Source organism: Cryptomeria japonica, chromosome 9 (genome assembly GCF_030272615.1).
Source record: "Cryptomeria japonica chromosome 9, Sugi_1.0, whole genome shotgun sequence".
NCBI lineage: Eukaryota > Viridiplantae > Streptophyta > Pinopsida > Cupressales > Cupressaceae > Cryptomeria > Cryptomeria japonica.
In genome coordinates this window covers 533,620,325-533,639,909 of record NC_081413.1, presented here as the reverse complement: position 1 = coordinate 533,639,909, position 19,585 = coordinate 533,620,325, and positions in this window count along the sequence as shown.

Below are 19,585 nucleotides of genomic sequence, written 5' to 3'. Positions count from 1 at the left end.
AAATCCTTCATCTTTCAATCTTGACAAGGCTAGAACATTCAAAAATGCCTTAGGAAATAGAAATTTGGCCTTGATAAGTGAGAATTTGAGGTCTTCAAGGATTTTCGCTTTGGACCCTTTGGAAGGGTCAAGAGCGAAATCCCTATTCTTGGCCAAGATCCTGACTTCATTTTCACATTTCTTCATTCAAACAAGCCTTTTTACCTTCATTCAAGCTTGGGAATGCGTTAGTTCTAGGTTTTGGTCAAAGTAGAATGTCTTATGGAGAATTTCGCTCTGGACCCTTTGGAAGGGTCAGGAGCGAAATTTGACATTTTGGTCTCTCCGTCAGGATCATTTTATGGAATATAATATTTAAGTATAAGAAAGAAGAAAGATATAAGGATTCTCATACTTTAAGTTATATTCCATATATACTGTCAGGATGTTTGAGAGTGGTTTCGAACCTCCAGGAGTTATATTGCAAAATCTAGTTTTTGGAGGATTCTTCAGTTTTCCAGACTTAGTCAAATTTCAGGATCAGGACATTCCAGACTTAGCCAAATTTCAGGATCAGGACATTCTAGACTTAGCCAAATTTTAGGATCAGGACATTCCAGACAGCCAAATTTCAGGATCAGGACATTCTAGACTTCATCACTCATCAACTTGACCTAGTCTTGGACCTTGAAGAATGATACTCACTCACCAAGCAAGACACAATTAGCGACAAGAGCAAAACCAGGGCCTAAGGAAGACTCTCAAAGAGACCCTAATTCTGGGGCCCCGTGGACTAACCTTGGCTCAAGCAAAGCCTGCTATCCAGCGATCCCCCTGGCGACACTCAAAAGGCAAAGGCCAACAGACAAACCTCTAAAAACCCCAGAAAAACAAACCCCAGAAAGCAAAAAGTAGGGGTCCCCATTTGCAATGGGGCAATGTGTGAATACGTCACTGCAGAACCAAAATAGGAGGGTCAGATCCAGAAACCCCGGGAAGGAGGAACTATAGGAGCGAGGGTGACCAAAGCCCTGCAGACAAGGGTCCAACCAGGTCAAGAGCGTATGGTACCTTCCAGACACATAATACCTTCCGGGCATATAGTAACTTCCAAGCGCTACATAAAACCCTCTAGACAAAAACAATGGCACACACCCCGGAGAAACATAAGCTTCCAAAATTCATGGGTGACGGGTCGAAGGATCCCGTACGACATTGTAAGACATGTGTGACCATTTGGGAGGCAAATGGCCTGGACGACCAGGATTACTAGTTGAAGGCATTTCTAGCCACTGCGAGGAATAGCAATTGACTGGTATACAGACCTGGATGCCCAGTATAAAACGTCGTGGAACAATCTGAAGAAGGCTTTCCAAGAGGAGTCCAAACTCCTACAGGACGACAATGAAATTGTGGTGGAGATTTACAATACCAAGCAGGGAAAGTGAAAGTGTGCGGGCATATAACAGAAGGCTGAGGGAATTGCTCAACAAAATGGAGAACTAGTCGGCTAATGGCCTCAAGAAGAGATGGTTTGTTGAAGGACTTCTACCGTCTCTTAGACGGAAGATGAAGGTGGTCCGTCCGCTCTCGTATGACGAAGCATACAATCGCGCGATGGATATTGAGAGTGAAAAAAAGACATCCCGAGGGAAGCATCGGGTGAGCGATGGTGACAGTACGGATGAAGACAGCGATGGCGAGTCCAACACCGTGCAAGCACTCCGAAGGGATATGATCAGGATGATGAAAGAACTAAAGGTTGACAAAGAAAGTGGCAAGGAAGGAAAGGAACTATGGTGCACTGATTGCAAGACAGAAGGGCACACTAAGGGGAGTTGCCCTCGAAAAGCCTTTTGTGACATCTGCCAAGTAATGGAACATTCCACTAAGGAATGCTCGTACAACTTGAAAGCATGGAGCACACAAGTGCTCTACGCCCAACCCGACCAAGTTACACCCCTAGCGACACCTTCGAAGCCGACAACAAACTCTGACGCCTCTCCTGGAGGGTACCGAAACAATCGGCGTTGTAACAACATGCCCAATAATAACATACCGAGGAGGAGAATTCAATACGATGCAAAGCGACGACCCATGATCCAATGCCGGAAATGCAACGAATGGGGTCACTTTGCGCTGGAATGTCAAAATGGAGATGACGCAGGAAGTTTGTTGTGCAAATGGTGCGGTCTGGGGAATCATGAGGACACAGAGTGTCCAAAGCAAAAAGGGGTGAATATGCTCGAGGTAGAAGAACTAGAGGAAGGCATACTGGCAATCACAAGATTGCAAAACAAGAAAGCCATGTATCCTGACCCTCGCATGGAGAAGGAAAGACTCCAGGAAGCCAGGGCAGATATTGAGCGGGAGATGGCAGAAGAACGGAGGGCCTCACACTCGACTGCCACTACCCCATTCCGGTCAGGACGGAGAAAATTATCATTAAGCAGATGTTACAGACCACTATACTCGTACGGGTATCCGACCTTCTACAGACCATGCTATAGTTGAGGATGGCCTTGACAAATGCAGCCGGTGACATCACCGTCGGCCAAGAATACTAGACGGTGACAAAACCACCTAATGTGGCTTCGGTGAAGGAACCTAGTACAGATGCCATGGACCCTATGCTGCTCACGGTAAGCATTGGATGGAAACCTGCTGTGGTGGAGATGGACATAATGGGATAGAAGCTCACAAACACCATTGTGGATGGTGGGTTTGGAGTCAACGTGCTACCGGAAGAAACTTGGAGAGGTTCGGGCAAGCCTACTCTCTGGCCACCAACATTTCATCTTGTCGGTGCGGATCAGCACGACATCAAACCCCTCGGGACTCTCATGGCACAAAAGGTGGTGATCGAGACACAACAATTCCTTTTGGACTTCGTAGTCATTCCATTGGAGAGAAAAGTGTACAACGCCCTCCTGGGAAAGGGATGGCTGATCATGGCTAGAGCCAATCATAACTAGAAGAAGAATACACTCTGGATCGAGAGTGAAGGTCATAAGTATGTGATTGACCTGAGGAATCAGTCCGTCAGTGAAGAGCTTCCGAAGGAGATAGAGGAGGGAGGGAACCCAACGAAGTAGTGCTGGAACTGGATGGATGCTTTGAAGATGGAACTAGTTCGCTGGCCGAACTCTTCCATTGGCAGATGGAGGACTACGAGGTCTTCCACCCGGAGTGCCACATGCTACAAATATGCGAGATTGGGGAATCAAGTGGCGGTATGGAAGAGCAGTCATTTCCCCCGGAGTACGGTAGGTATCAGGAGGGAATGGCACAGGTGGATGACACACCAGCCCACCAGTTTGAACGAGACAAACCCATCAAGTACGAGGAAAGGGATGTGAAAAAAGTCAATTTAGGCAAGGACGAGGACCCGCAGGTGATACTCGTAGGGGATGACTGGAACCCCGTATTGAAGGCGGCGACTTTCAGGATAAATCTATAATACAAGGACGTCTTTGCCTGGACTTACAAGGACTTGAAGGGGGTACCACCGGAATTGTGCGTGCATTGCATATCCCTCATACCAGGAGCCCAACCCGTATGGAGGAGACCGTACAGGATGAACAAGAACTACATGGCCAAGGTGAATGAGGAAATCAACAAAATGTTGGAAGTTGGGATCATATTCAAAGTTGAAACAAGTGACTGGGTTTCCCCAATAGTCATTTCTCTCAAGAAGGAAGCTAATCAGATAAGGATATGCGTGGACTTCAGGTACCTAAACGCAGTAACAATCAAAGATCCATTCCCAATCCCATTCGGTGACAACATTCTGGAAGAAGTGGCTGGGCATGAGATATACACATTTCTGGATGGGTTCTCGGGATACAATCATATAAGTATTGCGGAAGAAGATAAGCTAAAGACCACATTCGTGGTGGAGGGGGTGTACGCCTACAATCGCATGCCCTTCGGGCAATGTAATGCACCGACAACCTTCTAGAGAATAATTTTACATATTTTTGACAAAATGTCCGTAGGGAATTTCAAGGCATTCTTGGATGACTGGTCGATTTTAAGTGATCAGGACACCCATCTAAAGGCACTCGGAGAATGTATGGAGAGGTGCCGGAAAGCTAGGTTGACTCTTAACCCGAGGAAGTGCAGGTTTATGGTACCGCAAGGAAAGCTTCTCGGCCACATTGTTTGTAAAGAAGGTCTGAAGACAGACCTAGATAAGATAGGAGTGATCGTCAACATGGAAAATCCGATGAATGTGACAGGGCTGAAGTCATTATTGGGCCACGTTGGCTACTACCAGAGATTTATCAAAGGCTTTGCACAAGTCTCCTGGCCCCTAGACAAGTTGACAAGGAAGGGAGAGTCGTTCGTATGGGGTATGGAGAAGGAAGAAGCCTTCAAGGAATTGAAAGATCGGCTGGTAAGTGCACCAATACTGGTGTACGCGGATTGGAATAAGGAGTTACACGTACACGTCGATGCCTCCAACTTCGCGATTGGTGCTACCCTCGCACAAGTAGGGATGCAAGGATTGGATCATTCCGTTTTCTTCGCCAGCCAGCTTTTGTCAAGGGCTGAACGAAACTACAGTACAACGGAGAGGGAGGCACTCGGGATGGTGTACGCAGTACAAAAGTTTCGCCACTACCTGTTGGCTACTCCGTTCATGTTTTACGTGGACCATCAGGCACTAATGTATCTGGTAAATAAACCAATTATCTAGGGTCGGGTAAGTAGATGGGTACTACTCCTGCAAGAATTCACCTTCACCATTATTGTACGGCCAGGCAAGTCCCATGTGATAGTCGACCAACTATCAAGGATCAGATCAAGAGAACCGACCGAAGGGGTGAACGAGGACTTCCCAGATGCACACTTGTTCCAGATTGCAGTACTACCATCGTGGTACAAGACGATCGGCCAGTACCTCTCTACTTCCACATTCCCAAAGGAGATGCCCTCGAGGGAACGACGGAAGCTGGCACTGAAGAGTAAGACTTTCTAGCTAATCAATGGCCTGTTATATAAAATGGGCCCCGACCAAATCCTGAGGAGATGTGTTATGGAGGAGGAAATCCCCAGTGTGTTGAAGGAAACACATGACGGGTTAGCAGGTGAACACATGGGACCAGATGCACCTGCTAGGAAAGTACTTCTAGCAAGTCTGCGGTGGCCAACTCTACACACTGACGCCTGGGAGTGGGTGGTTGGGTGTGACCCTTGCCAATGTGCAGGAAAACCACTCAAGCGGGACTTCATGCCCCTCTTTACCTCGTAGCCACAGGAGCTATTCGAACGGTGGGGTCTAGACTTTGTAGGACCCTTGAAGCCGAGTAGCATGCACAGGTGCAAATATATTGTAGTGGCTACGAAATACCTCACCAAGTGGGTAGAAGCGAGGGCCTTGCCAGATAACACGACTCTGAGTACGACACAGTTCTTGTATGAACAGATCGTCACGAGGTATGGGATACCCCTTCAAATCACTAGTGACAGGGGAGTGCACTTTGTCAACCAAGTAATCCATACCATGACCTTAGAGTTCAAAATCTTTCACAATTTCTCTAGTCCGTACTATCCCCGAGCTAACGGACAGGCAGAAGCAACCAACAAGGTGTTGGTGTCAATAATTTACAAGTCGTGTGGGGTGGAGCAGGAAGACTGGGAGGAAAGGCTACCAGTCGTATTGTGGGCCTACTGCACAACCTACAAGGTCACCATGGGGCATACCCCGTTCTAGCTCATGTACGGGCAGGAGGCAGTTGTACCAGCCGAGTACACCGTACCTAGCCTCCGGTTGGCGGTGGGTAATAGACTCGGCGATGAAGAAAGCTTGAGTGCAAGGCTTGACAGCCTAATGAAATTGGATGAATGAAGGGTAATGGCACAATGGGCAACGGAGGTAGCGTAGCGACGATGGAAGTGCTGGCATGACAAGCACCTATGGCGGGTCAACTTCCGGCCAGGGTAGTTGGTTTTGAAGTATAACGGCCAGAACGAACTTTGACTGGGGAAGTTTAAAGTTCGTTGGCTCGGACCTTATAAGATCAGAGAGGTCGGCAATAACGGGGCGGTGAAGCTATCCACTTTGGATAACAATCCAATCAGGGACATAGTGAATGGTTCAAAACTGAAAATCTACAAAGAACGGAACAAACTTGTGAGCGGGATTGACATGTTGGGATATGCTACAAAAGAGAACTGGACCATTGGCCAGAGCAAGGAAGTCGACGAAGACCCGGTGGTAAAAGCAGAGCCCTACCAGAGAGATGAAGAGTGGGCGAAGCCTTTTGCAGCCATGGAAGAGAGGCTTGTGCCAAAGCAGGTGGAAGGTGTTGCAGTTCCTAGGAACCACAAGCACCTCACAAACACGTATTTTGGGGAGCCAACTGTATGGGTATGAGTTTCAAGACATTGGAAGAAGTGGGCCCCATATGAAGGTCTTCGAGAAGGGTACGTAGCATATGATATCGATTGAGAGGCTGAAGCTCGAAGGAAAGCTGAGAGTGCAAATAAAGAGGAGGAACCTGTAGACTTGGAGGCAGAACTTGACTTAGAGGAGTACGGGGCATCCCTAGGTCCTTGTTTAAAAATGGTGCTGAAAACAGAAGACTTATTCATCATCGCCTCCCAGCCAGGCGAATCGGAAGCCGGATCAAATTCATTATATCGGGTGATCCCTAACCTCGCGGGACCACCAGAGGTTGACGAAGAAAAAGTAAAATGGTACCAACAGTACGGAGGCTGCTACATTGACGAGTGATAGAAGGGGGTGGGACTCGCTCCGTTAGTTGACAAGATATGGGACCTGGAGTAAGTGGGGTCGTGTTGTGCACAAGAATGCTATAGGAGGCTGCCGCATGTTTGTATGTGGTTGCACGATTCGGAGATAAAGCTGAAGACTCGGAATGACCCCTTAGGAATGAAGAGGAACATAGGAGATGAGGACGCCGGTCAAGGATCAAACAAAAAGTGGAAGGAAGACAGGACGCATGACAAGCGAAGAGCAAGGAAGAAATCAAGTACCCGAACAACAAGGAGGAAACTAGGGGGCAGAAAGATCATTCAGCAGCATTCACAGAGGCAATAAGCTACTCTGTGGATCACAAAGGGCCATCTAAACGATGCAACCTAACTTCGGGATACCTTGGTAAACTGAAGGTATGAAGAGTTACATTTAAAAAGTGCTGTCAAATAAAAGAATTAAAACAGCTGATAAGAAACTTAAGGAGTTTGACAGAAGAGCTGGATGAAAACCTAGTTCTTCCAAAGGGGTGATGTTGATGGGGAAGTTTGTACTTCAGTCAACACAAAATACAATATACAGAGTATACCCTATCCTCTCTTGAATAAGGTGATCTTGTATGCCCTCAAATTGTCCAAACAAGATGACCCCAAGGTTTCCAATGTTAGGTTTTGACTGTACTTGGATAGACTTAGTGATAATGTGATTTTGCTGGTAATCACGAGGGGACTTACATATTTGTTCCTAGGATAGATTTTCTGCAAACAAAATTGTAAATGATTCTCCTAGATCTGGAACCTCTTAAACATCAGATTTTCAAAACAATTGATGCTTCATGAATAACTTTTAAAGCTGATTTTTAAAAAATATCAAAGAGATGAAGGTTCAGAAAGATAATCTAATCTTAATGAAATCATTCTTAAATCAATAGACAAAACCCTCAAACCAGACCTAGCTTTGCCAAAATAACACAACTAAGCATAGACTGATGCAATCTTCAATGGAGTTGATAGATTTTCAGATAACTAACATGTATATTGAATCCATAACATAATGCAATCCAATGTATATGATCGGCAATTGAGCTAAAAATTATTATGTTCAGACTAACCATGCACAAAAACTAACAATCAGCTAATTCCCAATAGTATGAACATAAAATAAAATGACTAGTTTGAAGAAGTATGAACCATGCACTCACAGAAAATAACACATAGATCACCACATCAATGACTTCTACATTTACTTGCCACAGTTCTTGCAACAATTCCTTAAAACTTCCGGTACCAAATGAAACAGGGCATGCCCTTTTATAGTTTTCCAACTTCAGGATGAATGGACAAGATTAAACCTTTTCCAACGGCCCAGATTCACCTCCTAGGTACTATAATAACTTTATTTAATGATTTCAACCATATCCTAACCACCTTCTAACAATCCACTAAAAGACAAAAGTTCATCATTCTTAGACACAAAAAGACAAAATTTCCAGCTAGAGAAATAATTAACTTTTGGCTTTGTAATTTGAATTTTATTTTTATTCAAAAATTAACATTTCTTTTATAATGAAAATTCTTCTCAATTAAATAATTTTCCCATATATCTCTACCAACTGCCCTTTCTACTTGCACGTATTTCTAGAATTTTAACAGGATTGCTCTTAATTCTTGCTCGGGAGGTAGGACAGTGGTAGGAAATCTTTATTCATTAGCTTCTATCTCTTTATCCACCTCAATCAACTGTTTGTTCCAATCTATCTTCTTAGTATCATACTCGTGCATCACAACACACAAATTAATGGCAGTCTCAAAGTCACCCTCAGAGAATGGAACATTCCTGTGGAGGAGCTGGTTTTTCCAAACTATTTTAATAGCATCAATATTCATTTGTGGGTTCTTGTCACCTATCATACTTTTCAAGAGCATGGAACAACCTTCCCTAACATATGAAATTGCATCCTCACACTTCTCCCATTCGCTTCTGATGGCGAGAACAGTGTCCCTTTGGAGTGTTAGTGTTTGATACCGCTCCTTGATAGTGCTCAACTCATATGGCTATATAATCTGCTCGCCAGTAGGAATTCTGAAGGTTTTGACCAAACCACGCAAGGAAATGTATTATTAATAGATTTATTGAATGTTACACAATGGTCCTTGAGTTTTTCTATTAACTGCAGATGTCGGTCCATTTCTTGTTGTAACACCATTAGTTCTTTAAGCACATTATTTCCTTTTACAATTAGCTTTTCAAACCATTCCTTTGTTACCTTTGCATAGGATTTCATATCCTCAAACTCGGTTGTTAACCGCTTTGCAAGTACAACAGGAGGAATGTAAGATTCATTTGTTTGTTGTAATGGTCTCAACAAGTGCTCTATATACCTCTTAGCTTGTTCAGATCTGATCTTGTACATTTCCTTTTCCTCAGTTTATTTCTTCAATCTCCTAAGCATGGTGTTTGAAGAATCATGAAATTCTTCTACCTCCTCCTCTTTTGTTGCCTTCCCCATTTTGAATGACACGACCTTATAATCTATAGTATTGACCTCTTCACTTGGTCTTATCTACAGGTGGATCAGCTATGTGCACAACCCAATTTTGTCCTTCATCTCTGGTTATTTGTGAATATGTTTTTGGCTTCTTTCTTTCTTTGGTCTTAGACTAGCCTACCCTTGCAAATAGGTCCTCAAGACTCAGGAACATTGTCTCTTCTACTGCTTTATTTTTCATTCTTGTCTGCAACCAAGTGGGAGGTGTTGATTGTCCAATGATAGCTTGACCTTCATTTTCTTGTTCTCTTGGGACTGCAACCGATTCTATAGTTTCATTTTCTTCATTATTAGTCGAAGGGAGCTGATTCTTACTATTACCCAGATCCTTCCCCTCAATCAAACTTTCATTATCTTTGTCTATTGGCTTCTTATGTATTTTTCGCTTAAATTGTTTCCGTTTGCTGCGTGGTGAGAGAGTATATGCTTAGCATCTAGTGCAGGTTTCATAGTAGAGGGATCATCCTTGCAAGTGGTCACAGCTAAGGGCCTCCTTATCTTTAATTTCTTGTGAGTAGGATTATCAGGTTGCGGAACCTTCCTTTTCCTTGGTTTCTCAGTGGGTTTTCTTTCTGTCACAACCTTCTTTTTCCTTTTCTTTGGCAGTTCTTTTTATTCACTGTCCTCCTCTTCATCTTCTTGGACTGCAACTTCTGCCTCCTCATCACTCTCCAAGAAATGTGATTCAAGATCACCCATTAAGTCATATGTGAGTTTTAATCCCTCGAGCCTTAATTTATCTGTTTGTTGGCGTATCCATGCATCTGTATATTTGTTGGGCCTTCTCATTATTATATCGAAACTAGTTACCGATTCCTGCAAGCAATCAATTGGGGATGGATGCTTATGCTTGATGGGTTCGTAGTTCGTACACATGATGCTGTATGCAATCTTCATCATCCTCCACTTGGTCAAGTACCCAAGCAAACTCATATATCTTTATCTGATTAACATTTAGTTGAGAGCATTCTCTTCTTTTAACTTCAAACTCATCACTGCAGCAAGCGCAATAATCTTCTATATCAACCTTATGCCTCTAATGCCTCCCGTATGCTCTTTTCCCCAATCCGGTAGGATCATAACTTTTTCTACTTGTGTGTGGTTGCAAACCATATGATGCCAATTCTTCTCCTGATTTTTCTGCTTGAATGGAGGTTTGCACAAAAACATCTCTTTCTCCAATCATCATTGGGTAAGACATCACTGTGGTCTTTCTGTCTTTTAATGCCTTAGCTACTGCCGCTACTTGCCTGGTTACCTCTAGGAGGGCCAACTTATTAGAAGGATACTTTGGTAACCTGTGTGTAGAGCCCTCAAATCCAAAAATTCTCACATAAGAAATCCTGGGGAACTGAATAAACCAGGCCCCATATTGCTTGACCGGTGCAATCACCTGTTTGGACAACCTTTGCTGGAAACCTTCTTGCCTAATCTTAACAATGCGCATGGTAAAAGCATTGTTCACCCTTCAATACTGCCCTATAGAATAGGCTGCATTATTTCTCTCCCTCTAACCAATATCGTAAAAGTGAAGTTGGCAATAGCATTCGTGTACCTTGACCTATCCTCTGTTTCCCACTTCACCCAAATGGATTGGCCCTTTATACCTAAATTGTTGGGCAAACATGTATATCACATAAGTAAGATGACATGGTGAATGTCTTTCTATCAAATAAATAAACAAGCTCTTCTTGAATTTTATTACTGATGATTTGAGCCCAATTGATCATGACCTTGCCTCCTCCAAAGACCTCTTCTGCATAAGAGAACATCCATTCCTCAAACATCTGCAATTGAGATAGCCCCATGACCTTGCTGAGGAGAGTAATTATGTCCCCAAAATCCTCGTTGAATCACGCTTGTAAATTTTCTTTGGTATCTTGGTATAGTGAGGTCTCTGGTATTTATACCAGTTATTATTCATTTTGCTCTTACACTTGCCCGAATCTTGATTAAAAAGCTTTTGTGCTTCCTCCATATGATGGTCTTCATATGCTTATGAACAGGAATGCCAAATGCCTCCGCAATTGCTTGAGGTGTAAAACCAGCTATTGTCATCCCATTGACAAAAACTATTCTCGAGGAATGTATATAATGTTTACTGCAGTCCACGATTAGCTCATAATTCTGAATAGCTCAAGGAAATCCGATAGCTTGTGGAATGCCATTCTGAACCATCATCTATGCCGTCCATGTTGGGTTAGAACCATAAGAAAACCTCAAGAATTTTAATAGGATTGCTCTTAGGAAATCTGTATTCATTAGCTTCTACCTTGTTATCCACCTTAATGAACTGTTATTCCAATCTATCCTCTCAGTATCATACTCATGCATCACATTACACAATTTATTGGCAATCTGTAATGTCCCTACCAGTTAGAGATCATTAACCTGCAAAATAGATTGTTAGAATACAACAAACATATATATATATATATATAGAAGTAATCTAAATTGCAATCTAACTTTAAAATACTTACTTAACATAATCACAACTTTTATCTAATAAAAAGGATATGATTGCCATACGAAAGTGAAGCTCGCCTTCTTGGAACCCATCTTGGTTCCAAGCCCTCCAGGAAGTCGAAGGTGAATTCGACTCCTGTCTTGAATGTAATTTCTTACATCCAAGCCCTCCAGGAAATCGAAGGTTAATTCGACTCCTGTCTTGAATGTAATTTCTTACATCCAAGCCCTCCAGGAAATCGAAGGTTAATTCGATTCCTGTCTTGGGTGTAACCTCTTACACCCAAGCCATCCAAGGAAGACCCTATGTCAATTCCTTGCCTTGGATGATGCATCCCATCATCCAAGTCCTCAGAGGGGACCGGCCAGATCCGTCTCTTTTTGGATGAACTTAGTCAACCAAGCCATATAAATGCATATAGATATTCAATATATACTACCCTCCAGGGATTATCATAATCCCTCCATTAGGCTAAGGGAATTTCTTCCCTATAACCTTCATCATATAATCACATTAATATTACATTTTATAATTCATTACTGTTTTCCATTCCATAATTTACGTCTTCATTTACATATTCTTTAATCTTTCTAATGATCCTAAATATACATACATATTCTACATAGATTCCTATCTTTATTGCTACATTCATATAAGTAATCATTAGAGATATATGTATTCATAAAAATGCATATGTGTGTGTGTGGCACACACGTCCACACACATATATACCTTAAGACTTCTTAACCCCTCTTACCTGTACGCAAATTGTAGCCTGCGGTTGGAGTTCGCACTGTAGATGTCGCCTGCAGATTGGGAGGCATACCATAAAGAACACAAATGTTACTTTCTGTAACTTGATAACAATTCTGATCTGATCTTATCAATGGTGATGTCACTAGATGCTTTTGATTCCTTCCCTTTATATCTCTCAATTTGAGGGAGAGGTCACACCTCTTCATCATGTATGCCCTTTGGCAAGAGACATACCCTTTCACCATTAGCACCCTTTGAAAGAGTGTAACTTTTCATTATTTCAACCATTTGAAAGGGACACAACCTTTCATAATCAGATCTGCACTTATTATTTAAATCAAATCTGCACTTCTCATCACCAAATTATCCCCCCTCTCAAATGAGGTTTTCTTCTCCCTTTTATATATCATTGTTGAGGGAGTCACAACTTTTCCTTTCATGTCTTTTGACTTTTCATTAACTTAATTAATTTTTTATTAATCATATTTAATTATATCATTTTATATTTTAGTTTTATCATTATCATTTATTATTAAATTATATTTCAAAGTGGGGATATTATTATCATTTATTATTAAATTATATTTCAAAGTGGGGATATTATTATCATTTTATTAAATTCTATTTCAAAGTGGGGATATTACACAATCTCAATGTCACCCTCGAAGAATGGAACATTCCTCTGTAGGAGCTGGTTTTTCTTGACTATTTTAAGAGTATCAATATTCATTTTTGGTTCCATCGGTCCAAGATAGCGTTACAAATTTCCAGGTATTCGAAGATGACAAACATATATTGGATTTCATTACTAGCTTAGATGTATTCGCCGCACAAATTATTGATGAAGAGGATCTTGAAGAGGCAGAAATGGATATCAAGGAGATTCTGAATTTAAAAACGAATACTATCCCGAGACAAATGGTACAGCTAGAAAGAATATTTGACTGGAACCAGCTCAAGTCACATAAGAATAGCGAATCCGGAGGAGGCGCGTGTGATAAAATAAATTTGGGAAGTAAGGAAAACGAAAAGAATGTCTTTATAGGTAAAGTCTGCACTACACAAGAGATAGAAGGGATACTTAGAAATATGAAGGAACTCCCAGACCTCATAGCATGGGGATATGGAGATTTAAAAACTTATGATACTTCAATCGACACACATACTATACCAATCGAACCCAGAGCAAAATCATTCAGGCAAAGGCAGAGGCCAGTCTACGCTTTATTAGAACGGCTGATCTATCAAGTAGTACAGAAGTTGTTGGCAACTTGCATTATATTCCCAGTTAGACATTCAACATGGGTTGCCAATCTTGCTCTAGTGAGAAAGAAGAATGGTGAAATCAGTTTGTGTGTGGATTTGTGCAACTTGAACAAAGCATTAGAAAAGGATAATTACCCGTTACCTTCACTAGATGAGGTGCTACAAATTGTCAATGGATGTCAAATGATGTCCTTTCTTGATGGATATTTTGGATATAATCAGATGATGGTCAAACACGAAGACAAATTGAAGACGACTTTCACCACAAAGTGGGGAATATTTGTGTATAGAAGAATGCAATTTGGGTTAATCAACGCAGGCGCCACATCCTAACACACCATGGACATTGCTTTCAAGGATTTGGTAGGCAAATGCATTATTATTTACATGGATGACTTAACAGTATTTTCCAAGAAAAGAGGGGACCATGCAAATTACTTAAGGAAAATGTTTCAGCGTTGTAGATAGTATGGTGTCTCTTTAAACCCAAAGAAGTGTATTTTTGGGGTTATTGAAGGAAAATTGCTTGGCCATGTGATATTAGAAAAGGGGATTTCAATTGACCTTCCAGCAAGTAAAAAGGAGTTAAAATCATATTTCAGGAAGATTAATTTCGTAAGGAAATTTATCACGGTATTTGCAAAAATTGTAAGGCCCCTAAATGAGATGCTAAAAAAGGATGCAATGATTGAGTGATCCCCACCGACTAAGAGGGCATATGAAGAAATAAAGCAGGCTATTGTCCAGGCTCCTATATCAGTAAGTCATGACTACTTGAAACCATTCTACGTATATTCATTCGTACTTGAGCATACACGTGCTGCAATCTTGACTCAGAAAAAAGAATGACGAAGGAGAACTCCCTATTGCATTTACGAGTGCTCCATTGAAAGATGCTAAGTTAAGATATCCTAATGTGGAGAAACAAGCATATGTATTAGTCAAGGCTATTTGGAAATTCTGACACTACATAGAGAAGTAAGGTATATGCTATAGTCCCAGATTCTGGTGTCAAAAAATTACTGATGCACAACGAACTTGGAGAAAGGAGAGGCAAATGGGTTACCATTATACATGAATACAATGTTGAAACTTGAGATTCAACCTATGAAGCTGGTTTGAGGCTAAGCATTAACACAAACATTAGCATCAGAATGGCCATGGATAGTTCATCAGTAGTACCTACTGGAGAATGTCTCCCTTGATGAATGGTACGATGATATCACATTTTATCCATTAAATCAGAAATGCCCTCCTCAATTGAATTCAATCTTGAAGTGAGCTCTTAGGATGAAGAGCAACTATTATATGTTACAAGGGGTAGTACTATACAGTAAGAACCATGAAGGGAGTTTTTTGAGATGTATAAGGAGGAAGCCAAACAAATTATCGAACATTTCCATAACAGATTTGGAATAGGACATGGTGCAGGCCTAGCCACAACATAATAGATTCTTAGGGCTGGTTACTAATGGCCCACTTTATGCAGGGATACTTATAAACATGTGAGAACTTGCCACACTTGCCAAGTTGCTACCACCAAGGAGAAAACTCCTGCAATGCTGCTACAACCCGTCATTGAGGTCAAACCATTCGCTCAATGGGCACTTTATTTTATTGGTATGAACAATCCACCTTCTTGTGCACAACACAAGTATATTCTAACCGCTACTGATTATTGTACAAGGTGGTCTAAAGATCAAGCTTTGAAACAATGCATTGCTGATGTCATTATTAAATTTTTATAGGAAAACATTGTTACAAGGTTTGGTTGTCTGCATGCTTTGGTCTATGATAATGGTCTTGCATTTGCTTCTTTAAAATTTTCCAATTGGGCATTTGATTATGGAATCACATTGAAATTTTCATCCAGTTATTAACCCCAAGGGAATGGTTTGGTTGAGTCGAGAAACAAAAACTTGTTGAGTGTAGTTAAGAAATTGTTAGACAAGAACCCGAAGTACTAGCACACTCAATTGAGGTTTGCTCTTTGGGCAAACCAAACAAGAATCAAAACATCAATTGGCACATCGCCATATCATTTGGTATATGGTTTAGATCCTGTCTTTCCCATGCAACTGAGAATCCCTACCTTGCAATTCATGCAGGAATACCTTGGGACTGATGGCAAAGTTGAGGTGAGATTGTCTCAGTTACTATGTCTTGATGAAAAAAGGGATGGTGCAATAGAAAACTTTGCCAAACACCAAGGAGGTGTCAAGCGTTGGTTTGATAGGAGAGCTAAGGTAAAAACTTTCCACATTTCTGATCTTGTCCTTTGTTGGGACAAAGCACACGAAAGGAAGGGAGAGCATATTAAATTTGATAATCTTTTGCTTGGTCCCTTCCAAATTTCTGAAATATTGGGAGATAATACATTTTGTTTGAAGACCCTTATAGGTGAGGATATCCTATTGCCTGTTAATGGGCAATTTCTCAAACATTACTTCTAGACGTAGTTTTCCTTGTGGAACCTTTGTACATAGTTAGAGTAGGTTCGCTTTTGTTGCTTTGGTTCGGGTTTCCTTTCCAGGGGTTTTTTCCTTCCGTCATTTTGAAAGGGTTTGTGCTCATTGCATAGCTTTGGTGTATGAAGTTAAGGACTTGTTTCTTTGATATCAAGTTTGGTAGAGCACTCAATTGACGATTACCCTACAATTTGTTCAATTGTAGTAAAAGGCCTTTTCATTTTGAAAATGTTGTTACTTGTCATGTCTTGTCACCAACATTGCGATCATTCCACACTTTACACTTAATACTTTGCTTAAGTCTGTTATTTCATCAAAGGAAAATTATGTCAAGTGAAAAATCTAAAACTCTGCTTCAATGGCCACAAGTCTCCATTGTAAGCTTCATTGCTTATAGATTAGAAAGGAAAAGTTAAAGAAAGAAATAGTACTGAAATAAATAAAAATTAAGGAAAAGAATATATATGCAAATTTTCACTTTGGGAATACGTGAGCAATTCTATCGGGGCTATGGATGCCTGGTTGATAGTAGAACAATGTTCACCAGAATTACAGGCGATAAGCTCGTTGGGGCTATAGACGCTTGACTGGCTGCGAGGCAATATCCAAGTTACTTTTGAAGTTAGGGTCATCTACTTAGCTTTCCATGGTTGAACAATGATGTTTCAACTTACTTTAAGCTGGAATGAACCTCATTGCACACACTAAGTAATCCAAAAGAGGTAATTTGAATTGACTTCTACTTTCATTTTTATCTTGAAAGAGTTTTTTTATCACTTGATCTGGTTTGTGGTGGTTAACCAGAGATTCTAGGTTCAATCCAGATTGACATCCTTGAAATGTTCAGGAACATTTCCCCAGCACGGTTGCCATTTGTTGTGCCTTGCACACACAACCTGTCCGCGATAGGGACTCCCCCTTTGCTATTGTCTGTTTTGAGTCAAAGTCTTGCGTCAAGGTTTTCAGTTAAATGAAAGAGGAGGTGACTTGAGTTGCATTGCCTAGATTAAGGTCACCTGGAAGGTCATCATATGTTTGTTTAGAGCATGGGTGCATTACAAGGATCTCAGTCTCAAGTTGAGCTAGGATGAGTCACCTAGGATTAAGAAATGTTCGAAGAAGTCTTATTGAGTGGTGCAATGGAGGGTTATAAGAAGAAGGTCGAACAGTTAGTAAACATTAAAAATGGATAGGATGTGAATGATATGGAACAAGGATCAAGAGATTTCAAATGGAGAACAATGGTGGTAACGAAGTGCATGAAGGAGGAGTTTCAAGTACAACTTGATGAGTTTGAATCTATAACTTATTTAAACTTGGACTTGGAAGCCTCCTTAACATTTTTAAAAACCAACTAAAATGCACTTCGCTCCCAAAATCGGACTTTGCATAACGATTGGGAATAAGCCTTATTCCCAAAAATCTTCCTACCCCTGAGTTTTCAAGCTCAACATGGGCCCTTTGTTCCAAACTTGGTGGTAGCACTAAAAAAGTGAACAAGTTTTAATCCTAAAATTGTTCCTACCTCTGAGTTTTGGCTCGAGTTTCTTAAAAGTGTCTAATGAACCGAGTTTTGAATGAATATCCATGACTTCACAGCCAAACTCGGCTTTTGCACATAAACTTGGATTGGTACTAATCCAAAAAACTCTCCTAACACTGAGTTTCGATGAAAAACATTGCAACTTTTAAAAATGCGATTTAAAACTTCCCAAAATGTTTCAAAGAGGCTCGATTGGTATAAAGGGAGGATTGGGCGAGTTTATTATCATTTGTTTTCTGTAATATCCCTTGGCTAATCTGACCCTGTTTCACTTATTTGAGCCCCAAGGAATATTGTCAAACACTTGGCATACAATGTTTGAAGCCGCTGTAGTGAATTCTTTATTTGTCTTCTTTGGGTTTGTAGGCTGCAAATGAAGTTATGGAAAGCTTTTAACAATGCAAAGTTGTTATAGAAATGATATACTAGCTGTTTTAGACCTTTACACACACATGTAATGACTGAAATTAACTAGTACAGCTAGTTGACATTAAGACAAACACTTATCATGCATCCCAATGTATACCTACAGCCATTAGGCATTTAAGCAAACAATTGGCATGAAAGCTAAGTGGCTGATCAATGTTGAATGTTACCATGAATGTGGAATATGCAAATTATATCTCCATTAAACATATGCAACCTCCAAATATTTCATGATATAATCATAATAGAAAATGATGCAATGAAGTAATGATTTTCTAATACAATGACCATAGATAGAAAACCTGGAATTTCAATGGCTGCTTTGATATATTGGTTTGATTCTCCTCATATGCAAATCCCTTGTCAAATATATATAGCTGTTCAACCTTTCTAAATCCCCTTCTATAGAACTCAAACTACTGTAGCGCACTGTTCACGGCACTGTAGCGCACTGTTCATGCGCACTGTTCACGGCACTGTTCATGCACACTGTTCACGACACTGTAGCGCACTGTAGTCTCTTTCAATCTGCAAACAAACTCTGAAATAAACCCTCCAATCAGCTCAATATTGACTTCTGAATGAAGCCAACTCTCACAAGCATAATCAGATGATATTGCACACCCTCTATATGCTGTTACAATGAAGAAGCCACGCTCTCCAATGCCGACAAGCCTTGAATCCTGCAGAAACCCTTGGTATTCTACACTTCAATGCTCCAGAGAAACTTCAATCAAAAACTCCAATCACATAATCAATCCCTCTTCTCTTCTTTTCAAAAGCCTTATATATATTTCCCATGAAGGTTCGATTTTCTCCAATAAGGCATTAAATCAATTAATGATATTAAATGACATTTAATGATATAATATTTTCACTTTGTCATTTAATATTTCACCTTGGTAAAAGAGCCACAATTAATTAATTAAATGGTCCCCCTTAATGATACTTGGACCCTTACTTAAGTTATAATATAAAATTATATTATAACTTAATAATATAAGCTCAAAACATTAATGTTTATTTAAACTAAATAAACATTAATATGTCCATTAATACTCAACATTTTTAAACGCCGTCTGAGCTGGGAGCTGACATGATGAAGCTGCATATGACCATACCCCTTTACTAAATATAGAAGGGGTCCATCTCTAACATCTCAAACTTACTATAAATAGTAAGTATAGCAAATGAAGTCCAAATGATACCAAATGAAAGCCAGATCGAAACACACTGAACTCTGGAGCTGATACAAGCCTCGGGAGACCCTCTATCCATACTCATTAGCCTAAGAGGGTCAGAATGATAGGCTAATCACCAAAAAACCATGTCTGCTAAAATGGGGACATTGTAGCACTAAAAAAGTGAACAAGTTTTAATCCTAAAATTGTTCCTACCTCTGAGTTTT